At 35.7% G+C, this 19,081-nt stretch overlaps 1 long non-coding RNA gene and 1 pseudogene across 3 annotated transcripts; both read left to right on the top strand.

Annotated features, from left to right (window-relative positions):
- Positions 1–9,665: 9,665 nt before the first annotated feature.
- LOC149559833 (uncharacterized) lies at positions 9,666–14,731 on the top strand. Of its 2 annotated transcripts, XR_016363314.1 has the most exons (4): positions 9,666–10,508; positions 11,680–12,036; positions 13,339–13,665; positions 14,263–14,731. It is a non-coding gene; the product is annotated as an uncharacterized LOC149559833 (long non-coding RNA). The 2 variants fall into 2 exon arrangements; XR_016363315.1 differs by lacking the exon at positions 13,339–13,665.
- An 879-nt stretch (positions 14,732–15,610) lies between these two features.
- On the top strand, positions 15,611–18,095 carry LOC149559832 (pentatricopeptide repeat-containing protein At2g13600 pseudogene; annotated as a pseudogene). Its single transcript, XR_016363626.1, has one exon. The product of XR_016363626.1 is annotated as a pentatricopeptide repeat-containing protein At2g13600 pseudogene (transcript).
- Positions 18,096–19,081: the final 986 nt, after the last annotated feature.

Below are 19,081 nucleotides of genomic sequence, written 5' to 3'. Positions count from 1 at the left end.
CAGACACTTGAGAAAGCTCATCTTGCAATCTTGTTGTTGCAATGTCATCCCAATCAATAAACTTATCCTTTCCTAGAATAGTTTGGATGAAAAAGTACATCCACTTTTCCTAATGGAGGGCATGGGAGTTCCCTTTCACTTTATTCATCAGGGTTGTGACATCTTTAAATTATGGGATCATGTTCTCTCCAGTCAAAGGATGTTTAAGACGGGAACTACCTCTTTTAGGCTTGAGTAACCAACCCTTGGAAATTATATTATTGTATTTGTTGGCATTGGTAGTGAATTGAGCATAGGAATAGTTGATAGTCATATCTTCATAAACATCACATGGGGGAATCTTGAATGTGCCCATAACAACAACATTGTTCACATAGACCAGGACTTCACCATTGTATGTGTGGATACACCTTTCAGCAACATCATACCTATCACGGCATGCTAGAACCAATTCCGGGCTAGAGATAACATCAGGAAAGCTAGAGGCTTGCAATAGCCCACTACTTGAGACCTTTTCAAATATTGACCCAGGTTTTGCATTGGAGAACCTAGCCACTAACTTGTGAATGTCCTTATTAGCCAAGAATGTATCTTCAATTTTGGGCAGAAAACTACTTGTGGCTGACAGTTTGTCTTTCTCAGATAATTGGGGAAAAAGGAAACCATAAAGGATTTGGGATTAACTGACAACAAGTAGAGAAAAGACCAAAAATAAATAAATAAACAAGAAATCAATTTGTAGAAAAGAAATAGCAATAGAAAGAAAATGGAGGACTCACTTTGTTGGTTGTACAAGCATTGTTGATAACATGGCTTACTAGTATCTCCTTGTATCTACAGAAAAAACAATTTTTTTTAACCTTAAATAGCTAAATAAAAATGAAAAGAAAAGAGTCCTTAAGGCATGTAACCTGGAGAGAAAAGTGTGTGGTTACAAAGAGCATAATTAAAAAGACAGGTTACTTTCCATCATTAATCTTTCCTTCAATTTTGCACATATTGAAGCATACTTCATCATCATTACCATCAATTTCCAATAAATTTGTATCTTTCCCATGAGCCTTGGAAAGAAAAGGGAAATATTTTGTATCACTTCTTTCTTTGGCATGTGTATCTGCCATCAAGAGTCTCTTAGCCCATGAACTATGAATAATTGAACTACTTAGTAATAGTTCAATATTCAACTTCGAGGGCCTTGAAATGTTGGAACTGACGCTCATAACAAAACATAACTCTATCAGGTGGACCATTGAACTTGAACATAAAGTATTAAAGGTTCAACTTCAATAATGAGTGACAATTTTTGATGATCAACAACTTAGATTATACCTAGACTAACCCAATGCATTCTACCCATTAACTATGAACAATTGAACTACTTAGTAATAGTTCAATGTTCAAATTTGAGGGCCTTGAAATGTTGGAACTGACGCTCATAGCAAAACATAACTCTATTAGGTGAACCATTGAACTTTAACATAAAGTGTTCAAGGTTTAACTTCAATAATGAGTGACACAATTTCTGATAATTGACAACTTAGATTAAGCCTAGATTGACCCAACGCATTGTACCCATGAATTAATGAATCTTGAACCTCTGAGCACATTGTGTTCAAATTTCATGTTCAACCCAAGGTTCATGCTAATGGTGAAATATTTTAAAAGGAAGCGGTCCAAAAACTCTGAACTAATGGACAACTTGACTTCTAGACGCACTATGGAAACATGTTTACAAGAAGATGGGTTTATTTCAACATGTAACAAAAAGTTGTGATGTGGCTAATACATGGGTAACAAAATATTTTTTAAATTTTAAGAGAAGTTCAAAAGAAATTAAAGGAAGTATACCATATCAAGTATTTGTTAAATGGGATGAGAGAATACTTAGAAAACTTGAGGAAGACAAAAAAACCAGAGAAAACAAGTTTTGCGAGCTTTGCACACTTATCACATATGATGAGATGTATGGTGTATTGGAAAGAGGAAGGCCTACGATGAGGACTAAACTAATATAATCAAAATTATGGATAGCATATATGATGAAGTTTCATAAGATACTGAGAAGGAACTTATAGAAGTGCTAAATGAACCAATTTCCAAGAAATATCATCATACACAACTTTTGAGAAGGTCAGATGGTATTACTATTAGAGAGCCTGCAATGAAAACTAGAGATGAGACAAATGATGTTGATCAATTTTTCAACCAAATGAAACAACCTGATTTCTTTGTGAGTGACATTCCAATTAATTTGGATGCTATACTAGAGGGAAAAAGAAAAGAAAAGGATACATTGGATTATCATTTGATGAACACAATAGATATTTAGGAGATTGTAATTGAAGTGGTGGATATGGCAGGTCAGATTGATGATGTTGATGAAGATTGTGATCAAGAAGCATATCAAGGAAAGAAGGTTGTAGTTTATGACTAGACCGAGATAGTATCTATGGAAAATTAAGATACCTATTCATTTACCATAGTGGATACTAATGTTCAAGTGGATATCTAGTCCAATCAATCAATTAAAAGATTAGATATTCAAGAGAATACTAGTGTTGAAAAAGAGAAGGTGAGTGCCACACATACTACACGTAGCACAGTATTTTAAATATTGTTATCAAGTAATCTAAGCCAAGATATTTCCAAGATAGTGAAGGAATAAATGGATGAGGACTAACTCACACAAATATCTATATTTGCATATGCTAAAGTAAAGGAACATTCAAAAAAGAAATTAGAGAGACATGTGAAGATTTTATAGCAAGCTTTGGAAAAATTGCAGAAGACTTTACCATCTCCCATACCACTTCAAGGCAATAAAATTGCAAAGAGCCTAATAAAGGTAATAGAAAACTTTGAAGCACATTAACCCTTATTTTCAAAAGCAACTAAAGTAAGAGTAGAGAGACAATATCAGGCAGAACTATTTCACAAGGTATGTGTGAACATTGCCAATGATATTCAAGGTATTGATGAATGTATAAAGGACATTAGAGGATGTATTTAGCAAGGGAAGAAGGTATACATTTTCTGCACAAGGCCAACAAAATATGTTGATACGTAACAAAATGCATAAAGGAGGATTTAGAGAAGCTACAAAAGATATCTATTAAATTTAAACAAAAAATAATTGAGTTTCATAGATATGGACAAGGTAGTTATCAAAATATATGACGTTATTTGTGTACTAGAGAGAGAGGGAGAGAATTTTGGGGAGATTTACCTTATTGAAAATTTTTTACCCAAAATAAGCATGATGCAAAAGCAACTCAAAGTTTTGGAGTCTTCAAAGAAGGCTTATGATTATTTTAGTCCACTTGACCTCAATGGAGTAGAGATAGAAACTTATACTATATGTACAATTATCTAAGTGGAAGAGACTATGAAAAAGGTATGAGATATAGATTTTGAGACCCTAAGAAGGAAATGTGTAGATGTTATGAGGTATGCACAGTAAGAAAGTGGCATTACAATTTTGACTTGTTAAGCCGAGGGGCCTTCTTCAGTGACATCAATATTCAATGTAAACTTTTGGCACTTTAAAAAAAATTGATAGTTGTTTGAAAGTAAATATTCCAGCTTATAACATTGAAAGAAATTTATTAAAATGAAGCATGTTACATCGTTACTATTAGAGTAAATAATTAATTTATTAATTATTTATTCTATTTACTTAAGCTTACTTAGGTAAATGCATTTATTAATGAGTTGTAGTCTAGGAGTTTGTTATAAGTTGTTGAAAATACGGGAGTTCATTCTCCCTTAAGTCATACTTATCCTCTCACATTGTTCGAGGACTTTCCACCTTATGTGGATGTATGCTTAGTTGTCACACTTATCTCCTAGCATCTTCTAGTTTGTTCTAGAAGATTCCTGGAGCTCTTTATATTTAGGCTCCCTCATTGTATTTTCATAACATATCTCATTCAGCATATTGTAAATACATATTTTCTTGTGTTGCAATATTCTCTCTCTCATGTCTGTTTAGGGTTTTTTTCCCTTGCTCCACGCTCTTCTCTCCTTGGCTTCTCTTTGACAGGTTTTTGCATGCAGGTGATCTTGGACATCTTTGAAGTTGGATTTCATCAACTCCAACATGGTATCAGAGCCTCCTTACTGCTACTTCATTGAAAGATTTTTGAAGCTGTGATTTGGAGTCACAAACCCTAGTTTGTTTTTGCATTTTTCTTCAAATCGGGGGAATAGCAAATTTTTGGAGCACTTTTAACCCAAATGGACATTGCCATTGGATTCGAAAGGCCATTTGCAGTCAGGATTCATATAAAACTTGTTGTTTTTAGAGACAAAGCTTCGGAAGGCAAAAAAATTTGCTTTCAGGCCTTCCGTTCAGTCATACAGACGATTTTTTGCAGGAAAACTTTTTAAAAAATTAAATTTGACACGCCACCTGCATGTGGCCTACAGTGGCCGCAGTAGGCAGCACTGCCCCGGGCACCGCCTCCTCCATTGTGCCACTCGACACTAGCGATGCCACCGGCGTTTCTAATCTGCTCTCCACTCCATCAGTCATCGCCACCAAATCCCGCTACCTCCGCTTGTGCACAACTCATCTACTGCCCTTGCAACCACTACGTATAGTCAGCAGATACGGTCTATAGCTTGGTACACTTGGCACTAGCATAGGGGTGACACATGGCCAGGGGTGCCACATGGCACTCTGCCACATGGACCCACCATGTCACCCTTGCCACCTCATCTTTACCACGTGGACCTACCACATGGCGTGCCATGTGGCATCCTTTTTTTCTATGACGATAGTTTAGCCGTCAAATTTAATGGTGTGAAATGCTAACATCATCATGACATCAACACTACATCATCAAACCTTCTTGCACTCTCCTTCTAGGTCATTTTGGACCTACCTCAATTTTTTGGCCATAACTTAAGCATACGAAGGTATTTTTCCAATCCGAAAGAAGCACCAGAAAGCTAGTTCTGAGATAGAGGCATTGGTGTAGGTATTTTTAGGTTTTGATGCATTTTTATTGCCTATTTTTTAGTTAAAGTTTGAAGTTTTTTTTTTTACTCTGGCATGCATATCTTTTGCGTCCCATGTCAATTTTTTGAAAACTTTGTATTTATGGAAAGCTGGTTCTGTGTACTTTTTAGAAATGTGGTCATTTTTCTTATTTTTTGGCCCATGCTCTTTCTATCATATTTTTAGCATTTTTACTATATGGTGGATATCTTGAGTGTTTTAGTCCCAAGGATTGTTTTTGTGGCATGGTTTCCTTTGTTTTGAGTTGTACTTTGTTTTTTTGTAGCTTGTTTTCAGTTTTGATCATTGTAGCTATCATTTTGAAGCACTTTTATGTATCGCACTGAGATAAAGTGTCACTCTTGCATTTTAGGGGTCATGAACATTATTTTTGAGTCAGTTGTACATGCACTCTTTTCATAAAGGACCATGGGGGGGATAGGTGTTTGTTGTTTTAGGCATTCTCCCTTTGTCAAGTGAGTGTCCCTTCCACGACATTAGCCCCATGCAGAGTTAGTTTGACCGTGTCTTTATAAGTGTTTGTACATCTTCCTCTCTCGTCATTCTTGGTTCGTTTGCAGGAGACTTTGGCTCACCTTCTTAGTTGCCTGTCATCTCACCTCGTCTTCATTAAGGGGGGGTTATGCTATTGTTCTAATACATCCATGGTTCAACTTTTGTTAGTGTGAGCTATGTATTCAGTGGTTGATCCTATATACAAGGTGATTACAGTGGCTGGCTACCTATGAATTTCTTTGAGATGGATCATCTTCCATATAGATAGGCTCAGTTCGTGCCTTCTTCTTCCATTGAGGTTCTTCAAATCAGTAGTTTGGCAGATTTTGGGGCTTCTTCATGCTTTAGTGATGCTCTTCATGATCACTCTTTGTTCCTGTTTGTGGGGACATTTCCCTAGTTGGAGACTTCTTCAGTTCTTCACTAGGTTACCTCTTTTTTGGGGAGGGTTTTTCCCATGTGGTTTTCTCTCTTTCCCTATTTTCAGAGGTTGCATCTTTTGCATTTGTACATGGGTACCTAAAATGGCCTCGTTGTCGAGACCCATTATGCATTCTCCATTCTGCATTCATCTTAGTTTTGTGAGCTTAAGACATTTCCCTAAGTTGCACTTAAGGGGGGGGTGTTAGAGTAAATAATTTATTTATTAATTATTTATTCTATTTACTTAAGCTTACTTAGGTAAATGCATTTATTAATTAGTTGTAGTCTAGGAGTTTGTTATAAGTTGTTGACAATACGGGAGTTTGTTCTCTCCTAAGTCATACTTATCCTCTCACATTGTTCGAGGACTTTCCACCTTATGTGGATGTATGCTTAGTTGTCACACTTATCTCCTAGCGTCTTCTAGTTTGTTCTAGAAGATTCCTAGAGTTCTTTATATTCGGGCTCCCTCATTATATTTTCATAACATATCTCATTCAGCATATTGTAAATACATATTTTCTTGTGTTGCAATATTCTTTCTCTCATGTCTATTTAGGGTTTTTTTCCCTTGCTCCATGCTCTTCTCTTCTTGGCTTCTCTTTGACAGGTTTTCGCATGCAGGTGATCTTGGGCGTCTTTGGAGTTGGATTTCATCAACTCCAATAGTTACCTTGGGCTAGTGTTACATATGGAACAAGATGCAGATAACATATGCAGTTTAAATAAATCTAGCATAACAATATTCAAATCGCCTATGTTTGATTCATTTTTCATGTCTCCCAATTGTTTGTCTATGCTCTACTGCTTATTCTCATCGTCCATGTTGGATTCAATATTGTTCTTGAACCTTGATTTCTTGACTATGTTCTATTGGCTCTTGTTCCCATCACCCATGTTGGATTCACTATTCATGCCTTTGCATTGTAGCTTGTCTATATTGTGATTGTTGGTGCCTCACAAATGTCTTATCGCTTATCCCTGCTACCCATATTGGACTAATTGTAGGTACCCTCTAATTGCTTGTCTATGTCTTATTGATTGGTCCCATTATTTATGTTTGACTAATTCACCTCCACTCTCAATATTCCCTTATTCTAACACTTGTCAGCTTGATTACACCTATTAGGATTTTGTATCTTCAAAATTTTATTCTAACGGAGGGAAGGAGTTCTCTCTTTCTAGGGATGGATGGTCTCTTCTCATTTACATGTTACCTTCTAGTGGGTGAGCATGAAGATGAGCAATCAAAGGCCCTTCATAGAAAGTGGTTTGGCATGGGCATTACAAATAATGCAAAATTAATCTTTGATGAGTTCCTTCTACAAAGCATGTTGCATGAATACATGACAGTGGAGGAAAGGTTCATTTTTCTCACAATCTATAAATGGGTTTTCATTAAGGCAAATCTCATTTCCTTTCTATGAATTTTGTACATACGCCTTTTTGTTATGTTTTGTTTAGCTTGTTTCATGTGCTCTATCACCTTTCTCCTACAAGAAGTGCTTACCAACTTTGACTATGTGCCCAATGGACAAGATACTAATCCATTTTTCCTTCAGTTCTAAGTTCTCTTCTTCCCTCCTAGTCATCATCCCCATTCACAACTAGTGTTAGAAATAGATTATGCACCCTCATTTCAAAACTTTTCACTTTGCAAATACCATCATTCCTAAAGTCACCCAATTACTGTTTAGGCCAATGTCATAACCTATGATGATGTGTTGTCGTGAATTCTAAAAAGCCCACAAGTTGCAACTACACCTTTAGCCCTTTAGTGTTCTCGCAACCCAATGACATTGTTGCCCAATTGCTCTTTTCCTGAAGTGATAAATTTTGACTAAAACTTTGAAAACTTTGGGAAGTAAGTATCCTCCCCATGGTTGGTTTCCCAAAGCGCAATTATCATGATGTTACCTTGCATCTAAAAAAGCAATCATTTCATAATCTTGTAAAGGGAGATCTTTTTAAATTAGGTGTAAAGCACGTCTTGTCATGAGGTGGTGAAGTACAAGGTTTAAATTTCTCATGTATAACCATCTTTAATAAGCTAATTAGATCGCTTATAAATGAAGTACAAATTCATTCTTCTACCACCTTGTTCTTTGATGACCATCTTACAAGTTATGCTAGCAGCTAATTCTCTGCTATTGAGATGGGAATTCCTATTTGAACGGGACACAATAATGAAGAACCCTAGCTCATGCTCTAATTTATTCTTTAAAAAGCATAAATGGAATTATTGAACATCATCTCTAGTATGTTTATAGTCACTTGGGATCTAGGAACTAGCCACACTTGTTACAAGAGCAACTTTTCAAGCTAGGGGAGAAAGAAGCCGCACCAAATGCAGCTTTATATTAGTCGAAGTGGAAGAAGAATAAGCTTTAGACTTTATGGTGGACCTCCTCAACCTACTACATGTAAACGTGGGTGAAGAGGAAGGATTGGAAGCTAAAGAAAATGCAAAAGTGAACCCAGATCGAATCTAAGATGTTACCTTTTCTTGATAATAAAACAAATTTGCTTCCATTTTATTTTTATAACTATCATTGTCAAAAAGGATAGTGTTATATAAGCATGGATCTTGTAAACATATGGGGGGTGGGGGACAAAGAAAAGGCATAATTTTGGTTTTTTTGGTTTTATCTGCCAATGTAAAGACTGTGACCTTTTTGGATTTTTCATATGAATGCAATAACAAAATTTTGTGCTACCATTCTCTGGGCTTCTGTTTCGAAGATTTGTGTGGATTCTTTTCAAATAATTATCAAAGTTATGTATTGCATTATCTTTGACACAAGTTATCACGACAAATTACAAGTAGGTATGATTCTTTATTGAATTGAAAATGAATCACATACAATGATATCATTGTAATTGTTGATTTGGATAGACATTTTAGCTAGAGACCCATTTTTTTAATGTATGCATGTGCCTCTATCGAGTTCAAGTGTTTTGTGAACTAAGAGCGGTTCACATTTTCAAATAGCAGTGCAACATAATTTAAAGGTTTTTTTGGATTGAGAAATCTAGGTTTGCTCTCTTTGACACAAGTTATCAGGACACATTACAAGTAGGTGTGATTCTTTATTGAATTGAAAATGAATCACATACAATGATATCATCGTGATTTTGTGGTTTTGCACAGAAAACCAACTCATCATAAACCACCAAAATGAATAGCTAGATATGTATTGATGGTAAAGATGTACTTAAAACTCAATACACTCATTAATAGTTTGAAAAGTGTATAAACTAAAAATAAATAACCCCAATTTAATACATCACCATAAAACATTGATTACAAAAATTGTAAAGGAAACATTATACTGATTACTTAAGAACTATAGTTTTTTTTTTTAAAATAAAAAGATATAAATAAATTATAATTACAAATCTATATATAAATTGTGATATTGTTATTTCAATTCATTATGTAGTTCTCAGTCAAATACATCAACTCATGTTTCATGAATACTAATTCATACGAACCCATCTTTCATAATAATGAACTAAACACTTTAGCACTCTATCACAATTTGACTTATTATTAGTCCCTGCCTATATATAGGGAGGGTACTAATGTTTTCATTACACCTCCTACAATTAATTTGCAAACTCATAAAATTTTATAGTCTAAAGTTTTGAGAGGGTTTATTTTTAAAATATTTTATAAACAAAAATTTCTTCTTTCTGATTGGCCAAATCTAATTTTGCTGTGGGTTTAAGTATTTTTTAATTCAAAAAATTTTCAAAAAAAAATTACACCAGGAAGCTCTAGAATCTTCCTTGTTCTTCTTGAAGGAGCTTCTACAGCGGCAAGTATTTGGACTATGACGCTGGAGCTAGCAGCAATAGCGCCAGTTTTGGCAGAGTTACTGTGGGTCATGGCTGGAAGCCAATTTACGTTGGCAGAGCTGTTCCTGTTGTGGAAAATAGAGCCTTTGATTTGAATATTTCCAGCCCTGATTTTGGCCAGGATGTGAAGCCTTTTCACCTCGGTCTACGGCCGCAACAGAGCTTTAATGGAGGCGTGGTGAATAATAACCCTTTTGAGTGCTATTCTGAGGCGAAGATTCCTGGAAAGTTGCATCGCGTCTCGGCCGGAGAAGAATCAGAAGATTTGTCCGGTGAGCGATCTTGAGGAAGGATGCAATGACACGGAGCAGTGAGATGGAGCCGAGGACTATTCATAGCGACTGTGATTCTTCCTCGTCTATTGTTGTCAACGCTGAGGCCAAGAAAACTCAGGGTTTTGACCTAATCTTCTCGCACCGACAGATTGAGGCAGAGGCTTCGAATTTTGGCGTTCTAGATTAAAAATATTTATATTTTTTCGGTTTACCTTTAAAGTTCAGAGCCATGGCAGCCTGAACACGATCGTGTTCCTTTTGAACACAGCGATAGCTATGCAGCTGTAAAATACCTCATCATTCTTGTGCTTTCGATGAGCTTAGTTTTGCATTTTCTTCTGTGAATATTTTTCTACTTGAAGCCAAGGCAAGAAAGACTGGCGTTCCCTTGTGTATTTTCACTGAAATTTTCAATGGAGATTTTTTTTCAGGTACAACTATTTTACGGATTTGTCAACTAATTTGTGGATACCTTGTTTATATTTAGATGGAAAACTAAGTAAGCTGTCTCCGGAAAGTATGTTTAAATTCATCTCGTTTTTATTTTCATTGAACAGAGGCAGGCGTTCGAATATTTTCATCTGAATTTTTTTGAGCAAGGTGTCCTAGAAGAATTTTGAAATCCTGACGCTCTTATTTTTGTTTAAGGCAGGCGTTCGATTATTTTCATCATATTTAGGTGGAAACATTTTTAAAAGCTTGTTACAGAGAAGAAGTTTGAACTCCAGGCAAACAGTTCTTATTTACAACAAACTTCGGCTGGCTTTCGTTTATTTTCGTCATTTAGATCAAACTCTAAGTAATTTATTTCAGAATCGTTAGTTTTTCCCATCAAAAACATGATCAGGCACTTCTCACTTGACTAACCATCGCAAACTTCTCACTTCACTACCCATTCCAAATTGAAGTCAAAAATTACTACTTTGACAAGACATTGCAGTGGGAGGGGTGATGGCAGGTGTAGTTGATCCATATGTCCAGTTTGCCTCTTTTCTTTGTTAGGAAGAGAAGAAAAAGAGAGGTTGAAAAATTTACAACTAGATATATCAATAATTTTAATTTTTTATTATTTTAATTACAAAACATGTACAATAATTTTCTAAATGGACTATATTTTTATACACTATTTTTTTTATCAATATTAAAACGTCATCTAATAATTTTCAAGTGTTTAATATATAAACATGATTTTTTTGAAAATACTCGTTTTAAATTATAACATCTATAATCTAACATAAAAAGAACATAATAATTTCAGAAATTATTCAATCTAAGAAATGTTCAATCTCTTTGTGTTTGGTGTAATTTAAAATCATTAGGGAATGATAAATGTTACTTATCTAACCTACCGACCTAACTTCTAACCCATGCACAAGGCAGGGACTCATGCTCTCCCAGAGCTTTTGTAATTATAATTATTTAAATGTTATTAGATTTTAAGTAGCTCAATACAATATATATTCAAACTATCCGACCGATGGTTTAGATTATGGTTGGTATTTTACTTATTATTATTTTATTAGTCCTCATGATAAATCACAAAGTAAGAATATATGAATGTAAAAATCTGTTTATAATTGTTTGTGGGTGGTGACAATGCAGTGTTCAAGTACAATCCAAGCGTGGATTCCGTGGTGCGGGTGAGGGCAGAGGAGTACAACAACTGCAGCATCTCGAATCCAATCGCCTCTTTCGAGGACGGCAATACAGTGTACCAGTTCTCTAGCTATGGCCGATTCTACTTCATTGGTGGCAACTTTTCAAACTCCATAAAAGGTGAAAAGATCATTGTCGACGTTCTTTCGCCCGGCAAAAGTAGCCGTCAGTCCCCTGATTCTGCTTCCCCTGTCCGTGGCCCCATCAAAGGACATTATTGGGAAGACAATGTCGGCTGCTGTCAAAACAAGTGCTGCGATGGAGAATTTTTGCCCATCTGCTGTCCAAAGCAGACGTAACCTGGTAAGACGACTATCGCACTGCTTTTGCTTTAATAGGTTAGACGGAATTCGCGGTAAAATTCTGTGGGGCATTGTTGGTTATTTTCTTGTGATCCTCGCAAAAGATGTATAGTTGATCACTTTTTAAACAATTAAACAATTGAAAATATCATAGACTTTTAAAAATTTAGCATTTGATCTTTCATGATTTGCATAAATGTCATAGATTTTTTTTTAAATTAACATTTGATCTTTCATAATTTGCATAGTTTGTGATCTAAAATAATAAAAATAACAAAAAATTTGAATAAAAATCACACTGTCTTTGTGATTCTAGATAAAAATAATTTGCCTTCCGTACTTTCTTTAATGGGAAATTAACCTGTACCGTTTTATTGTGCGCTTTAATCAAAATTCAGTTGAGTGGTTGTTCCTGTCGGTTTGCAGATGGAAATTTTGTATTCTTGAAAAAAATAACAAATTCAAATTTCAAAGCAATAAAATATGTCCGTGGGATCTAGTCTTGCCTCATATTGCGAGGGTCATATTCACTTTCATAACTGTACGAATCCCGGTAGGATTTTTCCCTGTTGCCGGAAAGGTAGAGTTTTCTTCAATTTCTTTCGGATCAGGACGGGCAAGTGGTGGCTAGGGTTTGGTCCAAGATACGCAGGAAATTCCATTATGATCACCAAACCTTCTATCGAATTCTGACCATGAGGGGATTTTAAGCGTTTCGGCTGCCATGGATGTAGTCTGTGCCATGGCTGCGACGGTTAAATAGCGCCGAGGTCAAACTAGCAGAATCATATCCGATGTTCTTCTGATAATCCAGTATTTCTTATTCTGATCACGCTTTAGAATTGATAAAAAGCTCAAGAACCAGAACAAGAACTGTGAGATATTGTACAATTCATTAGTTCTGATGTGAAAATACAGACTTTTGGAGAGCATGTATATGTTAGATGTTCTGCTCTAGTTACGTGATGTTAAAGTAAGGAAGCAAATCCATTCATGGGAAGGCTAGGAATCCTTATTCAAAGAAAGCTTTAGATCTTGGAGTACACCCAATACAATCCCAAAGTGAACATTAAAGGCTGAGATATATATTTTGATACACGCTCTTTTAGATGTTCAAATGACACAATCTTATTAGTCCCTGTAAAAGGCAGGAACTAATGTTTTCTTTTACCCCCTCTATTATTGGCATGATATTTTTCAAAGTTTGGTAAAGTTTGATTTAAAATTTAATTATTAAATGCTTATTCTCGTTTTATGATTGGTTATTGGCAAATTTTGTCAAGCCAAAAACTGAGAAAATTAGGAGGCAGCTGGAAGTTTCTAGGAAAGACTTACGGTCTTGCCGCCATTACCATCCACAAGCTTTGCTTCCATTGCCCCCCCTACAAAGCCTGTTCCTGTTGCTATTGTAGCCGCTGCTTTCTTCTTCAATTGTTACAACACTTTTCTGCAAGTCTGCTGGATCTCCCATTTTGGGGCTTACTCGACCACCTGGCTCTGAAGCCCACCTTTTATTTTAGGGCTAAGGATTCCGTTTTATCATCTTTGAGGAAGAGTAAAGAAAATCGGAGCTACCAGATACCCAGAGGAGGGCTCTACGAGTATGTAAGTTGCCCTAATTGAAGCAAAGGTACTTGCCATATTTTCTCTAGCATTTTTGCAAAATAATTCTGCTATAATTTGAATTTCTAATTTAGTAGAATGGAAGTAAAATGAAAATCAACATTTAATGCACAACTAGGATCTAAAACAGAAAATGATAGTATCCCTATTTGAATGAAGTGGCTCAATGGGATGGGTGTGCATCGACAAATCGAGCGCAATCTAATAGGGAGCAGCTAAAAACTAAACCAAATAAAACAAACATAGCATATGGTAAGCTTAGAAATGCTCACAGAGCTTACAATTTACTCTGTAGGAGGCCTAAAGGCAAGCTAGTTGCTCTCACTACCGTAAGCATGGAGTTTTTAACCCTTATTTACACCAGAACATTAGAATGGATATAAATATAATATCTCTCATGTAAATTTCAGCAATGAGACCAAAACCAGAGATATTAGGAATTCCGCTCATGCAGCCGGATTGTCGAATTGGGTTTATTCCCATCTCATATTTCAGAAGATTTCTGAAACAGTTGTTTCTTTCTTGCTCTGTTTTCCCCTTTTAATCACATGTTCACTGCTTGCAAGAGCATCAGTTTCCCTCACAGTGGCTTCTATCTATGCAGGAGAGCATACGCCTTCTCGAGAAGAACAGTTTCAAGTAATCCCCAAGTTGTGGAAACGCCTGGTGGTGACTTATTTATGGGCTTGTGTACTGATAATTGGGGCAAATGCTCTCATTTTGGTGTCAATGGCCGATACGGCCTCAGTAGGTTTTCTAACATACAAAATACATCGAGTTACAGTATAAGGATAAGTGGTTCGCTACGAATATGTTTCCATTTACCATTCATAAATCACGTAGGAGCAAGACTCATTTTGATGCTGTTTGGACACCTACCCAAGGAATATGTTTATTAAGTACACTATTCCTCTGTTTCACTGCATGCTTTACATTGATTAAATCTAATCGTAAAACACCATAAGTATTCTTCAACAAACCTCAACTAATGCTATAATCTCGAAGTTATGCATTAGGGAAAAGAAAAGTGAAAAGGACTTCAGAATGACAAACAAAGCAAAACTTCTTTCCTATGTCTGCACTCATTCTCTCTGCCATCTCATGTGATTTGAATTAATTTATACTTGGGGTTTGTAATGAAATATACCACTTTACTATAGACAAGATTTCTTTAGTTTATATGGGTTTTTATTTACAAGTTGATAAGCTTAATATAAATATTATCATGAGTTTTTTGGGTTAAGATTTATAATACAAGAGTTTATATAAAAAGTAATTTGAAAATGTGTTAATTTTTCAAAAAAAAATTAGATTCTTTATTGATAGATAGTCATTATTTCATTTATTCATAAGTCACTTTAGATTTTACACAGATTTCTTTCTTTTTTATAAGACAATTTAAGATATTAAAAAAGTATTCTCTATTGTACCATCCAAATCTATTTTTAAAAAAACATAAATGCTGAAATGGCGGAAAATTTCTTGTTTAATTTTTTTAACACGATATTATAACTTATACAATATAAAGAAGTAGGTAAAAAAAAATTCCTACAATAAATATTTATTTAAATTCATATTATTATTTATTAATATCAAATATCAATTCTAACTAAAAATTAATATAAAAATATTTTAACAAAATCATACCAAATGGTAATTAAAGACTAAAAATACACACATATATCTAAAGAATCTATGTCTTAATAACAAGTTCACTATATTTTAATTGTATTTTGATAGAGAATTTTCTATATTTTTTGCAACTAAAATTTCCATTATTCAAGAGATCACATACAAATTAATTAAATGATTTAGCCTTCATTTTACATATAAATTATGAATAGTCCAAAGGCAGAAACTCAAGCTCTCCCCTAAGCTCTTGTTCGAAAATACCTCTACTAACCTATATATAAATTTTAAAAGGTTAAACATACATTAAAGTCAAAACTCTTTCTAAAAACTCATTTCTCCGTATATGTATTGCTTCCCTGATTTGTCTTTTGTAATCTTCTCATCATGACAGAATAAGCCAAATTAGTTTGTGCACTAGCTAATGTTTCACTACATGAAAATGCACCGACATCCTCCAACTCTGATCATTGGTTTAACCCTTCAACTCAAACCCAGGCGAAGTGATTCCTTTTAAAGAAAACTAATGGCGGCCGACAATGAAGCAAACAAACAATTTCACCTTGAAAAATGCACTAGAAACCTTGAAACGAAGCACACAGGTAGATTATGGCACCTATTCTTTTCTATTGCAAAAGAATTCCAAAATGAAAGATATTCGAATTGGCCAATATGTTCACACCCACATGATAAAAACCGGATTTGAACAATGTGTAATACTGTGGAATCACCTGCTTAATATGTATGCCAAGTGCAATAGATCGATTGATGCACGCCAAGTGTTTGACAAAATGTATACTAGAAATGTGGTATCTTGGACTGCAATGATTGCAGGATATGCACAGAGTGGATATGGAGTCAACGCTCTAAATCTTTTTCACCAGATACAAAATGATAACATAGAACCAGACCAGTTCATGTTTTCTATTATCCTAAAGGTATGCGCGGATTTAGCTGATTTGGAGGAGGGTGAAAGGGTTCACAGCAGAATAGTTGTGACTGGTTTAGAGCTTAATGTTGTTGTGGGGAGTGCACTGGTTGATATGTATGGAAAATGTGGGAGTTTGGATTACGCACGCAAAACGTTTGACAATATGTCTGAACGAAACGGGGTTTCGTGGAATGCTATGATTGCAGGGTATGCAAGGAATGGATACCTTGATGAGGCTTGGAAGCTGTTTTGCCAAATGTCTAAAGTGGACACTATTTCATGGTCTGCGATGATTGCAGGGTATGTACATAGCGGAAATGGTGAAGAAGCCTTGAAACTTTTTTGTCAAATGCGAAGCCTTGGTATAAGGGAAGATGAATTTATCTTGGCAAGCATTTTCAAAGCGTGTGCGAAGTTAGGTGATCTGAGTCATGGAAAGGAAGTCCATGGCCACATCGTTAGGACTGCTTTTGGTTTTGATGCTACACTATCTACTGCGATTGTTGATATGTATGGGAAATGTGCTTGCACAAGAGATGCACGAAAAGTGTTTGACAGAATGACCATACAGGGCGTGTTCTCGCACAATGCAATGGTAGCCTGCTATGCTCAGAACGGGCAATTTGAAATGGCATTGGAACTGCTTCATCAAATGCCAAAACCAGACATAGTGTCATGGAATTCGATGATTGCAGCATATAATCTGCATGGGCTAGGAGATCGGGCCTGGGAACTCTTTTATAGGATAAGAAATGAAGGTATGAAGCTTGATGAGTTCAGCTTTGCTGGTGCTCTTGGTGTTTGTGGATGCTTAGCACATATTGACTGTGGGAAGCAGGTTCACGCTCTCATTACCAAAACTACAATGGGATCACGTATAGTTGTAGGAAATGCCCTTATCAATATGTATGGGAAATCTGGGAATATAGAGAATTCACACCAAGTTTTTTGTGAAATGACAAAACGAAATATGATCTCATGGACTTCCATCATAGTGGGGTGTGCTCAGCATGGACAGGGCAAAGAAGCCCTGCAACTGTTTGAACAAATGCTACAAGCAGGTATCAAACCGAATGAGATCACCTTCATTGGTGTGCTCACTGCTTGCAGTCATGCCGGCCTTGTGGATGAAGGGATTTCCTACTTCAATTCCATGATTACAAAGCATGGCATCAGTCCAAGGTTAGATCATTATACGTGCATGGTTGATCTTATTGCTCGTGCAGGGTTTCTCGTTATGGCAAAGGAATTTATTGATAAAATGCCAGTTGAACCTGATGCTGCTGTCTGGGGAGCTATGGTTGGTGCCTGTAGAATCCATGGCAATATTGAGCTAGTTAGACATGCAGCAGAATGCCTTCTTGAGTTTGAACCACAAGATGCAGGAACATATGTGCTGTTATCAAACATTTATGCTGCTGAAGGCCGGTGGGATGATGCAGCTATGTTAAGAAAACTTATGAAAGAGAGAGGGGTCCAAAAGCAGCCTGGATGCAGCTGGATTGAAGTTAAAAGCAGGATGCATTCATTTGTTGTTGGCGACAGCATGGAACCTCTAAATGCGGAGATCTACCAAATGTAGGAAAACTGGCTTGCAAGATGGAGTCTGCAAGGTACATGGATGAGATAAAGTTAAACGTTCATGTCTTGGTCTTGATGGACAAAAGAAAACAGATATTTCTCTTTACAACAGGGAGCTGGAATACGTATAGGTTTTAGCAGTATGCAACAATCGATTTGCTACCCAAAGCTAAAAATATTGTGTTGAGCTCCATGAGTACCATATGGTGACTGAGATCATTCCTACGCTCGAGGATTGGCAAACCGAATGTTTCAATCAAATTTCATCAATATTGTTAGGTTAGAATCTGTTTTAATTGTGACCAACATTGAATCGTTGAAATTTCAATATTTAAATAAATAATAATATAATAAATTTCCATATAGTATTATAATAGCAGTTCAAAGCATTAAAAAAAGGTTATAATCAATCAAATTGTAAGGCCTTATGTTTCAAACATCGAAACATGATAGTCTATAAAGTTAAGCTTCATTCCAGTTCACAATATTCAAAGACTCGAAATCATTTTAGTTGATAAGTAGGAGAGGATTTCCATGGCAAGTCAAATTGTGATATTGGTATTAGGATTTAACTAGGTAGTTTTTTTAGTCAAACTCATTGATCCATATTTCATGAGTAGTGGTTCATAGAACCCATCTCTCATTAGAATGAAGAGAACACTTAACACTCATTGGATCTAGGTGACCTCTCATGGAGTCCCAATACTTCACCACTGTGAACATCATCAAGATCCAATGAGTGTTAAGTGTTCTATTGATTCTCATGAGAGATGGGTTATGTGAACCACTCCTCATGAAACATAGGTCAATGAGTTTGACTCAAGAAACTACACAATTGAATCCTAATAGCAATATCATCATTTTAGTTGCTATCACCCTCTAGGAGAAGTCGATCATCCAATAATAGCCATGATTGTCAATGTCAAATGGTAATTTTGGAGCAAATAAAGTACAACCATACAAAGAAATAACATAGTGCATTTTTTAATTTTCAAAACTCGAGAATGGAACTTTTCAAGCATGGTATTGAGACTCGTGCTTGGAATGTCCTGGAAAATTAAATAGTTGTAACTTTTAATGTGTATTTTATCGAATATTTGATTCTCATATATTTGAATTTTGAATACATTGTTTTGATTCTCATGAGGAGCTATAGAATCAAACAAAATTTAGAATAAAACTTAATTTGTTTTGGTTTTTTAATGCATAGGTTTCTAGTTGCAGGGGACAACTAGTCATCTTTGAAATGTCCCATAGTGGTCTCGAGGATGGCTAGTCACAC

Source organism: Cupressus sempervirens, chromosome 4 (genome assembly GCF_028749045.1).
Source record: "Cupressus sempervirens isolate cs-2001-9-10 chromosome 4, ASM2874904v1, whole genome shotgun sequence".
NCBI lineage: Eukaryota > Viridiplantae > Streptophyta > Pinopsida > Cupressales > Cupressaceae > Cupressus > Cupressus sempervirens.
The sequence above is the reverse complement of the archived record's forward strand: the minus strand, read 5'-3'. Positions and strand labels throughout refer to the sequence as shown.